Source organism: Camelus ferus, chromosome 35 (assembly GCF_009834535.1).
Source record: "Camelus ferus isolate YT-003-E chromosome 35, BCGSAC_Cfer_1.0, whole genome shotgun sequence".
NCBI lineage: Eukaryota > Metazoa > Chordata > Mammalia > Artiodactyla > Camelidae > Camelus > Camelus ferus.
Window position 1 is genome coordinate 4,159,303 of NC_045730.1, and position 9,558 is coordinate 4,168,860.

Sequence of the window (9,558 nt, forward strand, 5' to 3'; positions counted from 1 at the left end):
AATTTAAAAACAGCGACCAAAGCGCTGTTCTCCCACAACCATCTGAACTAAATGCAGAATGAAAATGCTCTAGTCTTACTTTGTTTCAATGAAATAATTAAAAAATAAAAACAATTTTTTAAAAAACCTGTTTGTGTGACCCTGTACAACCTCCCCAAAGACTGCATAAATTATCAAGAAAATAAAAGATGACAGCAGCCACCTGTAGAGATTAAATAAACTCACGCACTTGACTGTCTCACACACAGTCGATAATCAACATACACAGTTTCAAGACAACGTAAGGCGAGGATTCAAATCCTCAAGCTCTCTCTGGCTCTAATCTGCTAGCAAGTTATTCAGACTCTGTAAAGCTTCAGTCTCCCCATTTGCAAAATGGAGACGACATGCCCATAAAACAGGAGACAGAAACACCAAGAATTAGAAGAGAGGCTGCAAACAGATGTTTCCCTAAGTAGCGACTATTTTTCTTTTTAATGTTATTCAGAGTAAACAGAATTCCAAATCAGAGTAATCCCCCAGTCCTTTCATCATTAATCCCTGGACCTACAGATCCACATGTGCACTTTTTAAATGAATATCCGTGTAAATTATATTTTATTTACTTTTTATTTAATTTTTTTTAACAGAGGTACTGGGGATCGAACCCAGGACTTCCTACATGCTAATAAGCATGCGCTCTACCACTGGGCTATACCCTCCCCCACTGAGTTATATTTTAAATGACACTCTGTAGGAACTTGCACTTGGAATTTCAGATGCTCGTATTATACCTTAAAGTGAAGCAGCTCATACTTCACTTTTGACTGAAATGGCAAAAAACAACAACTTTCCAAATTTAGGAGGAAGGAGAGAAAGCACGCTTAAATAACCTTATAAGGTGTCTTCTTCTCAGCCAATAAAACTGAAAGGGGGGTGAACATCACAGAATAAAAATCTGTCCCATCTTCCGGTCCCGCCACATCTCTCTTCTGTAGTCACAACTGCTAAAGGTGTTTGCCCAGCCCTGCAGGGTTCACCAAATGCTTTTACCACAAGCAAGGTATCTACCAAAAGGTGTCACTTGTGTTTTAAAGAAAATCAAAAAGAACGAAACCGAAAGCACAATGGATTCTTTCCTTCAATCAGTGTCAAAGACATCTACCTGATCATAAGAATAGAAACCAAAGTGACATGGAAGTAAAACTTTTTGAGTCGTGAATATCATTTCATCCAGTAACACGAGGGACCCTCACTACCGATGTCTGGTGACGTATTACCGTTTTAAAATTCTCTACCGGCCCATCAGATGCGGAGGGTAACGGTGGTCTCTCTCCATCAGAACACTGCTGTACTGACCACACAAAACCAATCCTTAAGAAGTTTACTTGGTCACTTTATACGAATCGTGTAACACACCCCCTTAGACTGCAAGCTCTAGGTTGAATATCGTCCTGTACTTAAAATACACCGTCCTGTCTAGAAACATCTTGTTTACACTGACTTCCAAACAGCCAACACTTGGCTTCGCCAACCAGATCATGTTTCGTAGGAACTGTCCCAGGACATTTTCTGGCTCACAGAGAAAGGGAGTCCGGCCCAGTGGCCCAACAAAAAGGGCAGGAGTGGAGAATGGAGGGTCAGGGCTGATCCCTCCACCACCACCTGGAGGCTGCGGTCACCACCCACACTATGCACATAACTGAATGACGTCCAAGCACTCACCCTGTCCGGGAAGGCGGGATACAGGGGCCGACTGGAATGGCCCCTGCTAGTCCGAGGAATTATTAGAGCAAACTCAAATCAGGTTTTTCTTTCTGGCCTATATTCAAAGACCCGCTCACCTAGGCCAGGCCCTGCCTTTACAGGGATTGTATGTGAAGGCTACGTTTGTGTGCCTCGATCTTCCTCCGCCTCACCTGTTCCAGAGCACAGAGAAAATCCTGGCCCCACATGGCACCTCTATCACGCAGTAAGTACACGTTACTTCTACACAGTGACCTGCTTGCACGGACACCACCTGTGACGAAGGCCCATAATGTTTCCACTACACTTTCCAGACCTAAGTTCGAAAGACGGATGAATCACGTGGTCATGTCTGCACAGATGTGCTGAATCACAGATATTTTTCCCTCAAAGAGTACCATGGCGATCTTTGGGTGAGACTCCAGTCCTAAGCACTTCTTCCATAGAGAGCTTCCTCACCGAACAGTGCTGTCAGACCGCGGCCCACCACCACAAATGCACAGCTCAGTTTGTCGTGACACGTATGATTTCCCTGATTCATTCTGCTTACTTGTAGGATGGGAACAGTAAAGTTGTTACCAGGACAATGCAGATGTAAGAACAGTCAGAAAAAAAAAAAAAACCCACAGAATGTGTCTTGAATGTGTCTTTGGGGAACAAGAAGCTCTTCCAAGTTCTTTACGCCCATCACACTGTGAGGTAAACTCCGCAAGCTCCAAGGAGGGAAATTCTAAGAGAGAAATGTTACCTAACACTAGGACTGGAAGTAATTCAAAATCCACAGCAGACGCTTTTTGTTCAAATTAGTTAAAGGGGAAAAAAAGCCATTTTACTTTGAAATCCTTACAAAACCACTTAGGTTACAGCACAGACCAGGCAGTCTGCATGTTCACTGCATGTGCTTCTTGGATCCCAAAAGCAATTCAAAGGAAGCAATGTTTCCATCACCGGCATTTCTGCTCAGATTTGTTAAATCCTTTGGGGACGATGGCATCGAGAGAAAGGTGAGAGATGCCACCTCAGCTAGAGGGGGCAGAAATGGGATCTGATAAACGGCCAGCACTCCCGCGACAGCCAAGGGAGGTCTCACTATAGAGAGAAAAAGGACGAGATGACCAAGGCTCTCTCCTCTCTTCAGGACCTCCTTCTGCTTCTGGCTTTTCTTTCTTTTTTTTTTTTAAGTCAAGAATCATGAAGCTAGTTATTTATATGTAGCAAGGTTTCAAACAAAATTAGTCCGTAATTTCAGCAAGAAAACACGAAGAGGAGACGTGCCCTCCCATCAATGACTCCCATCATTAGTAAAAATTCATGCCCCCACGGGACGGCCTGTTTTAGGTTCAAAGTGGGGGTATCCAACTGGGAAATGCTCCCTTGTCACCATTGCAGGTGTCAGCTGGCACGTCTAGAACAACACACGTCAAAACAGAGTGGCTGGTGGCACTCTTTCCTAGGACAAGGGCTGCTGAATCACCCTGCCCCTGGGCAGTGGTTACACTGGCCCGAGAATGGGTGCTGAGCACAGCTTGGGCAGAGGACGGGAGGGTTCTGGTGCCTGTGGGTGTAACACGCCAACACCCCTCACCCCCGCCAGGCAGGCGGCTGGGCCCGAGCAGCGAGCTAAGGTAAAAATCTGAGACAGCACTTGTTCATGGAAGGGAGGAAGCAGAGTGTGTGCAAACGTAATGCCTCGCAGGGAGAAAGTAGCAGATCTCCTATCTCAGAGGATTGCCCAGCCAGCAATTCCTTCGGAACACCAAGGCCTCTCCCCCTCCCACCCCTTCTTCACCCGCTCAATCACCCTCCCCACCCCCAACCGCCTCCCAGAAAATAGGGCCGAATTTCAGCCTGTTTTCGCTTTTTCTCCGACCTGGTGAAACCCGGCTCGGTGCAGACGCGCCAGTCGCTCCCCCAGGTCCCTCGGCTACAGTACAGGGCTGGAGGGGCGAGGGAGAGTGGAGGGCAGCGGCGATGGATGCGGATTCGGGAAAGGTCTGCCCGCGTCGAAGGCGGTTTCCCACCAGTGGGTTCGGATCCGCCGCGGCTGCGCCGCTGGAGCCAACAAAACGCGGCGCGGGGACGAGGCTCTCCGGAGCCGGGGCCGCGCGCGGGACCGGGAGCCCCAGACCCCGGAACACGCCCGCGCGCGGGGTCCAGGGAGGCAACGCAGGGGACGCCCGGGTGGCTGAGAAGTCTGACTACTGCACCGAAAGGACGGAGGATGCGCGCGGCCAGCCGCTGGCGCCCTGCCCTTCCCGGAATCCCACCCAACTCTCTGAACCCAAAAATCCCGAAAATTCCGAAAGCGAAACTGCAAGCAGGTCGCCTGAAGTTTGGAAACGGCCTCCCAGGCTTTCCGGCGTCGTGTCTGGACTCTGGTTACGACGAATGTGCTCAAGGGCGAGCACCCCCAAGAGTGGCTGGCGATCCCTCCGCAGCCACCCTCCACGTCCCCGGGACACCTCCCTGGTTTTTTTTTTTTTTTACGCGTAAAAGTCCCCAGCCCCGGTTCCCGGCGGGGACCTGCCGTGCTCTTGCCTCGTCTCGGTTCCTCCCTCCTCCCGCTCCTCCCCCCAAGGGAAACTTAGGCCCTGCAAGAATCCTGTGGAATGTTCTTTGTAATCTGTTGTATATTTGCTTCCACGGCACCGCTCGGTGCAAAATCGCAGGTTTTCGGGGCGCTGGAGTGAATTGTGCGCTTGTCAGCGGCGACGTCAGGAGGACGAGGGGAGGGGTTCCCGGCTGAAACTGCAATTTACCAGCACAGAGCCATCTTAGGCTGGTTTCCACTTCGGCAAAGCCCACAGGAAAGCTGTCCCCCGGAGGATCTGCGCGACAGCAGCATCGGGGACGCGCCGCGCGCTCGGCCAGGGAGCTAGGGGAGCCAAATGTGTCTGAGCCTGAGGGTCGCGGGGTCGTTCAGCCTCCCCACCCAGGTGGGAAGGGAAATCTGCTGCAGGGTCTCCAGTCCCGGTGACGCTTCCCCTCAACCCCTCCCCCTCCATGGGAGCCGCGAGGGACAGGCCCGTCCCACTGCGCGGCGTCCACCTAAGTGGGAGGACGAGCTGACCCCAGCGATCCTCCCTCTAGGCCCCTGCAAATGCCCAGAGGCCGCGTTACTGCGGTAACTACAGACTTGGCCAGCGCTATCTTATAAGCCCTACGATTTGAAAACGTCTTGGTGCACTAGGCGGACGCGCCATCAGGTTCGCGGGTCCAGAGAAGGTCCCCTGGACCTGTCCCCGGAGAAGGCTCGCAGACGCCGTGTGGCCCTTGTCCCCCTGATCCACCCCACTGGCACCGCTGCGCAACCTCCGCTCGGCAGCTGCATCCTGGCCACTGGCGACCCCTGTCGGGGACCCCTGTTCCCAGCTAAAGGACCTCGGTGTGCTAGCTTTCCCTTGAGCTCCACTTACAAGCTCCGACTTTGCCTTCAAACTCCACTCCCAGACTCTTCCCGGCCCCCAAGGCCAGCCTTTCCCGGGCACCTCGCTGCTGTCTCAAACCCCAGGGTGACACCCTCGCTCGCTTGCCGGAGATTGCCCCTCTCGGATCCAGCCGCGATCTGAGCAAGAGACACTTTCTTCCGCGAACGCTCTCCCCATCCCCCACCTTCCCTAGAGCGCAACTCTAAAAGCAACTCCTCCCCTCCACCCTACACGCTTTGCAGCGGAGGTCCGCACACCCCCGCCCTTCCGCCACTCCACTTTCACCCACCCCACCCCCACCTCGCCTGGGACGCTGGCCCCCCACCTTCCCCCACCCCCGCAGCGGCGCGAACTGTACCAGGTGCCCACAGCTAAGCGCAGCGCGCCCCCTGCAAACCCCAAACCCCACGGACGTCTTGCAGCCCGACTGCATCCGAAACCCTGGACGGTTAGTCCTTTCAATAAGCACCTCCTCGCTCCACCTACAGGGCTTTACCCACACTGGATCCAGCACACAGAGAGAGAACTTGTTTCGTAGAAAGCCGAAATAAATCATTCCCTCTGCCCTCCTGTATTTTGCACCATGTGTCAGCAGTTTGTCATGTCAAATCATGGGAGGGTCTGGGTCCAAGACGCACACACGTATTTGGGGTGGATCTCTTTAACTTGACACCCCCCTACAACTGCACACCCAGTTATGCACACTGATCCAAAGGCACACTGAACAGTTGTGCTCGGATGCCTTGGTCCGGGCCAGCAGCACCCTTCTCCCCTCTAGCAATGGGCTGGACAAGCGAACTCTAACCACGGAAAAAACTAGGACAGCTCATTCGCTCTATTTTTTCCTACTTAATTCGCTAAAGCAGCTACTGGAGTAACCAAAGAGAGTTGAAACTAAAGGATGGCAACTCCGGTTGTGTTTTTTCCCACCTCAAAACCTTTATTTTCAGTTTTTAAAAGCCACCTTAGCCCGCCATATTGAAACTGGCACGGCTTCCAAATACTCCTTCTCCGCAGTTGCTTCCAAGAAAACATGAGTACGGATCGAGGCTCTGGATGTGCATCTGGCCACCGCAAAGCAACTACCTCCCACCCTAAGGTTCCCCCTTCCCCGGCTAATCTTCTCCAGCCGCCCCGGTTCAAAAATCAATATACCTAGCAGTTCCTACAGTTGGGGGTTTTGGGGGCGGATTTTACCAACACATACACACATATTAAAAAATAAACTCCAAAGCCAGATCAGATTAGTAATTTTGAAAGGAGGTCATAAGAGTAGACAATAGGAAAGCCCCAAGCGACAGGATATTACTTTAAAGCAAAAGCGAAAAAAAAAAAAAAAGGAAGAAAAAAAGAACAAAAAGACCATCCATGCCGGAGCACGCTCCGAAACTACTAGTGGCAATTTCATTTCAGCTACACAGGCAAATGTTTCCAAGGGGGCGATTCCGAATGTGTATCCGATTTTTAATCCCCTTAATGGTCTCCAGTCCTCACCCCACCATTTTCTCCACCCCAACCCCCGCCACCCCGAACACACACACCAAAAAAAAAAAAAGGAAGAAAGAGACCCCAGCGAGGAGACGCGGGAGCGCGGGGTAACAAGGGCGGCTGCGTCGCTGAAACGAGCGCACAAATGAGGAAGGTGGGCGGCGGGAGGCGACAGCCTGTACCCGGGGAGGATACTTTGCAACTACCCAGGGACTCTCGCACGGCCGGGCTTTTCAAAGCCGAGGGACGAAGAAGAAGGGGACGAGGGAGCAAAAATGACAACCCGGAGCGCAGAGCGGAGTTTGGGGCTCTGCTCCAGTGCTGTCGCTTTCTCAGCCTGCCTCTCTCTTTCGCTCCTCTCCCTCGGCACCCTCTCTTCCAATCTCCCACACCCCTCGGCTGGCTCAAGCTTCTTTTTTTGGTTTTTTTTTTTTTTTTTTTTTTTCCTTCTAAGCTGGAAAAAAGCTGACCGGCGCACTCAACCTGCGGGCCGGAGGTCTGCTCGCGGGGCGGGCTGGGCGCGGGGACAGGGGCCGGCGCGGCGTCCTACCTGGTGAAGTTCGTCCTCCTCGCGGCGTGGACCGAGGCCCCTGGCGCCACCGCGGGGGACGCCGGCCTCGCCCGCTCGCTCTGCCTCGCTCGCTCCCAGCCCGCCGCCTCCCTCGCACGCCCGCTCCGGTCCTCCGACTCCCACTACAGCCTCATTCCAATATGGCATCCTCTGTGTGCGCATGCCCGGCACTCTTTTTTAAGATTATTATTTTGTGTGTGTGCAGCGAACTCCTTCAACGACCTTTTCCAAGCGCTTGCAGAACGTCTTAAGCCAATTAGCCTGCGGGACGTTCTGCACGCCTTCCTCTGCCCCCGCGCCTGGGCACATCCCCCCTACCCACTTACACACACACACACACACCACACACCACACACCACACACCACACACACACACACACAGGCACATTTCACGTTCCCACTGCCCCCTCCCCGCCCCGCTCCCCTCCCTCCCTCCCTTTGGCTCCCTCCATACACAATCTGCATAAAGTTCCCATCACAGGCTTTTCCGCAAATCCATCGGCAGGGAAATCTGGGCAAACTCCGCATCTCACTGGACACTTTCCGCTTCGTCAGTTTACAAACCCTCTGTGGACGAAGCGCACAAACTTGGCGATTTATCCGCCGACGGATGGTTCCGAGCCGAGAGAAATTAAGTCCTCTCCTTTGTCCCGCCCACTGCGCCCCACCCCGGCACGTAAATAGAGCCTCGTCTATGGAGATTCAAACATTTCCTGGCCCCTTGGGATGGCGGGGGCGGGGGCGGGGGCGGGGGCGGGGGGCGGGGGGCGGGAGGGGGTGGCCGGGGAGAGGTTTTCCAGGGAGACGAGCCCATAGGGGTCAGAAATAAAGTTGGGCCTGTTGGGGCGAGCTTGCCGCTGCGATCTGCCCGGCCCCGACAGGACGCAGGTACCAGGGTCGCCACGGCGTGTCATGGAGCAATGTCCAGTCATCGGCGACCCAAGAGGGCACCTGGCCTGGGCCGGCTATTGCAGGGCGGGGAAAGAATCCTGCCCGAGAAAAACGTGGCCCTCCGTGGCTGCTGGAGGGACTGAGAGGCAGCGCAGACGGGTGCGGAGCAGGGTTTCCCGCCCGCGTTTCGGGTCGGTGGGCACTTTGCCCGGGACGTGGAAGGAAGACAAAGTGGGGCTCCCTGGGCCAGGGCAATGGCCAGACGGAGACAACGAAATGTCCCCAGTGCGGAAAAGCTGGTGACGCCCGAGTAGACAAGACCGAGAACTTCCGAAGACTGTACTGAGGAGCGAGGAGATGCTGCTTAGTGGCTAGAATTTATTTCTAAATGGATAACCGACACGTTTTCTCAGGGGTTTTGCTCTATTGCCACAGGGAATAAAACCCCCCAGAATCTCTCTATGCTGTGTCCTTCTGCTTCCTACAACCTCTCTCGCCATGCCTCTCCCCCGGTCCAGGGGGTCCAGAGGACCGCGCGGTCCCCAGGCTGCAGCGAGTTCGCAGCTCCGCCCACACTCCCACACCCCGCCACCCTCGAGCGTCCTCGCGGACCGTGGAGTTCCTCCAGCTTGTGAGTTCCCGGTAGATGGGTGGGCGCTCCCAAGGGCGGGGGGGCAGCGTGGGGACCCCAGGGATGGAGACAGGGCGTCAGAGTCTGAGCACGCGCGGGACGAGTGGAGTTCCTGCCCAGGCGGGTCCTCTCCCCGACGGCGGGGCCCGAGCTAGTCTAGATGAACCGCGGGAGAGATGTGCCCGGAAACCCCTCTAGCCAAGCCACGCGGTCACTGGGCGCCCCTCAACCGAAACGGTGGGCGGAGCTCGGAGATCCCGGGAGGCTTCGCCTGCTGGGAGACCCCCGCGCACTTTATGTCTGGGCGAATGGCATTTCCTTACATCTTGGAGAGCGCTCTGCAAGATGCAAAACGCCTTCGTCCCATCACACCTCCATTTGAGGTGCCACCTGAGACCCAGAAAGGGCAAGCGACTCACACAGTTGAAACTCCAGCCCGAATCTGCAACCCTCCAGCTAGCTTCCCGGTCCCGTCCTCTTGGGGACATCCGACGTCTTTCACCTGAAGGTCACTCAAGGCGGAGCCTCCTCAGTCCAACCGCACGCAGTCCCTGCATGTTTGCCTCGTCACCACCCCCTCAACTGCCTCCCTCTGGGCCCTGAGACGGCTAAAAATGGTGCCCGATGGACGCACCGTACGTAGCTCCAAGGAATCCAGAATGTGGACTCCAGACAGTCTCCTTCGCTCTACCCCCAGGTTTCTACGTCTAAATCACCGCTTCTTGATCCTTCAACACGAAGTCTTGCTAGTAGGGAGGGAGGGGAGTGGGGGACGATCCCATCCCAAGTGGACTTACAGCGCAAGGAGACACAACCCGTGCCCC

At 54.4% G+C, this 9,558-nt stretch overlaps 1 protein-coding gene across 6 annotated transcripts in view; it reads right to left on the reverse strand.

Moving 5' to 3' along the window:
- Positions 1 to 7,828, reverse strand: part of SFMBT2 (Scm like with four mbt domains 2) — a 150,627-nt gene extending 142,799 nt beyond the window's left edge. The window contains exons 1-2 of one of the 6 annotated variants that reach the window (XM_032474013.1): positions 5,142 to 5,351; positions 4,485 to 4,600 (exon numbers count right to left, since the gene is read on the reverse strand). The gene's annotated coding sequence lies outside the window, so the exon portion shown is untranslated. The other 5 variants (XM_032474011.1, XM_032474009.1, XM_032474014.1 and 2 more) reach the window with 5 other exon arrangements.
- Positions 7,829 to 9,558: the final 1,730 nt, after the last annotated feature.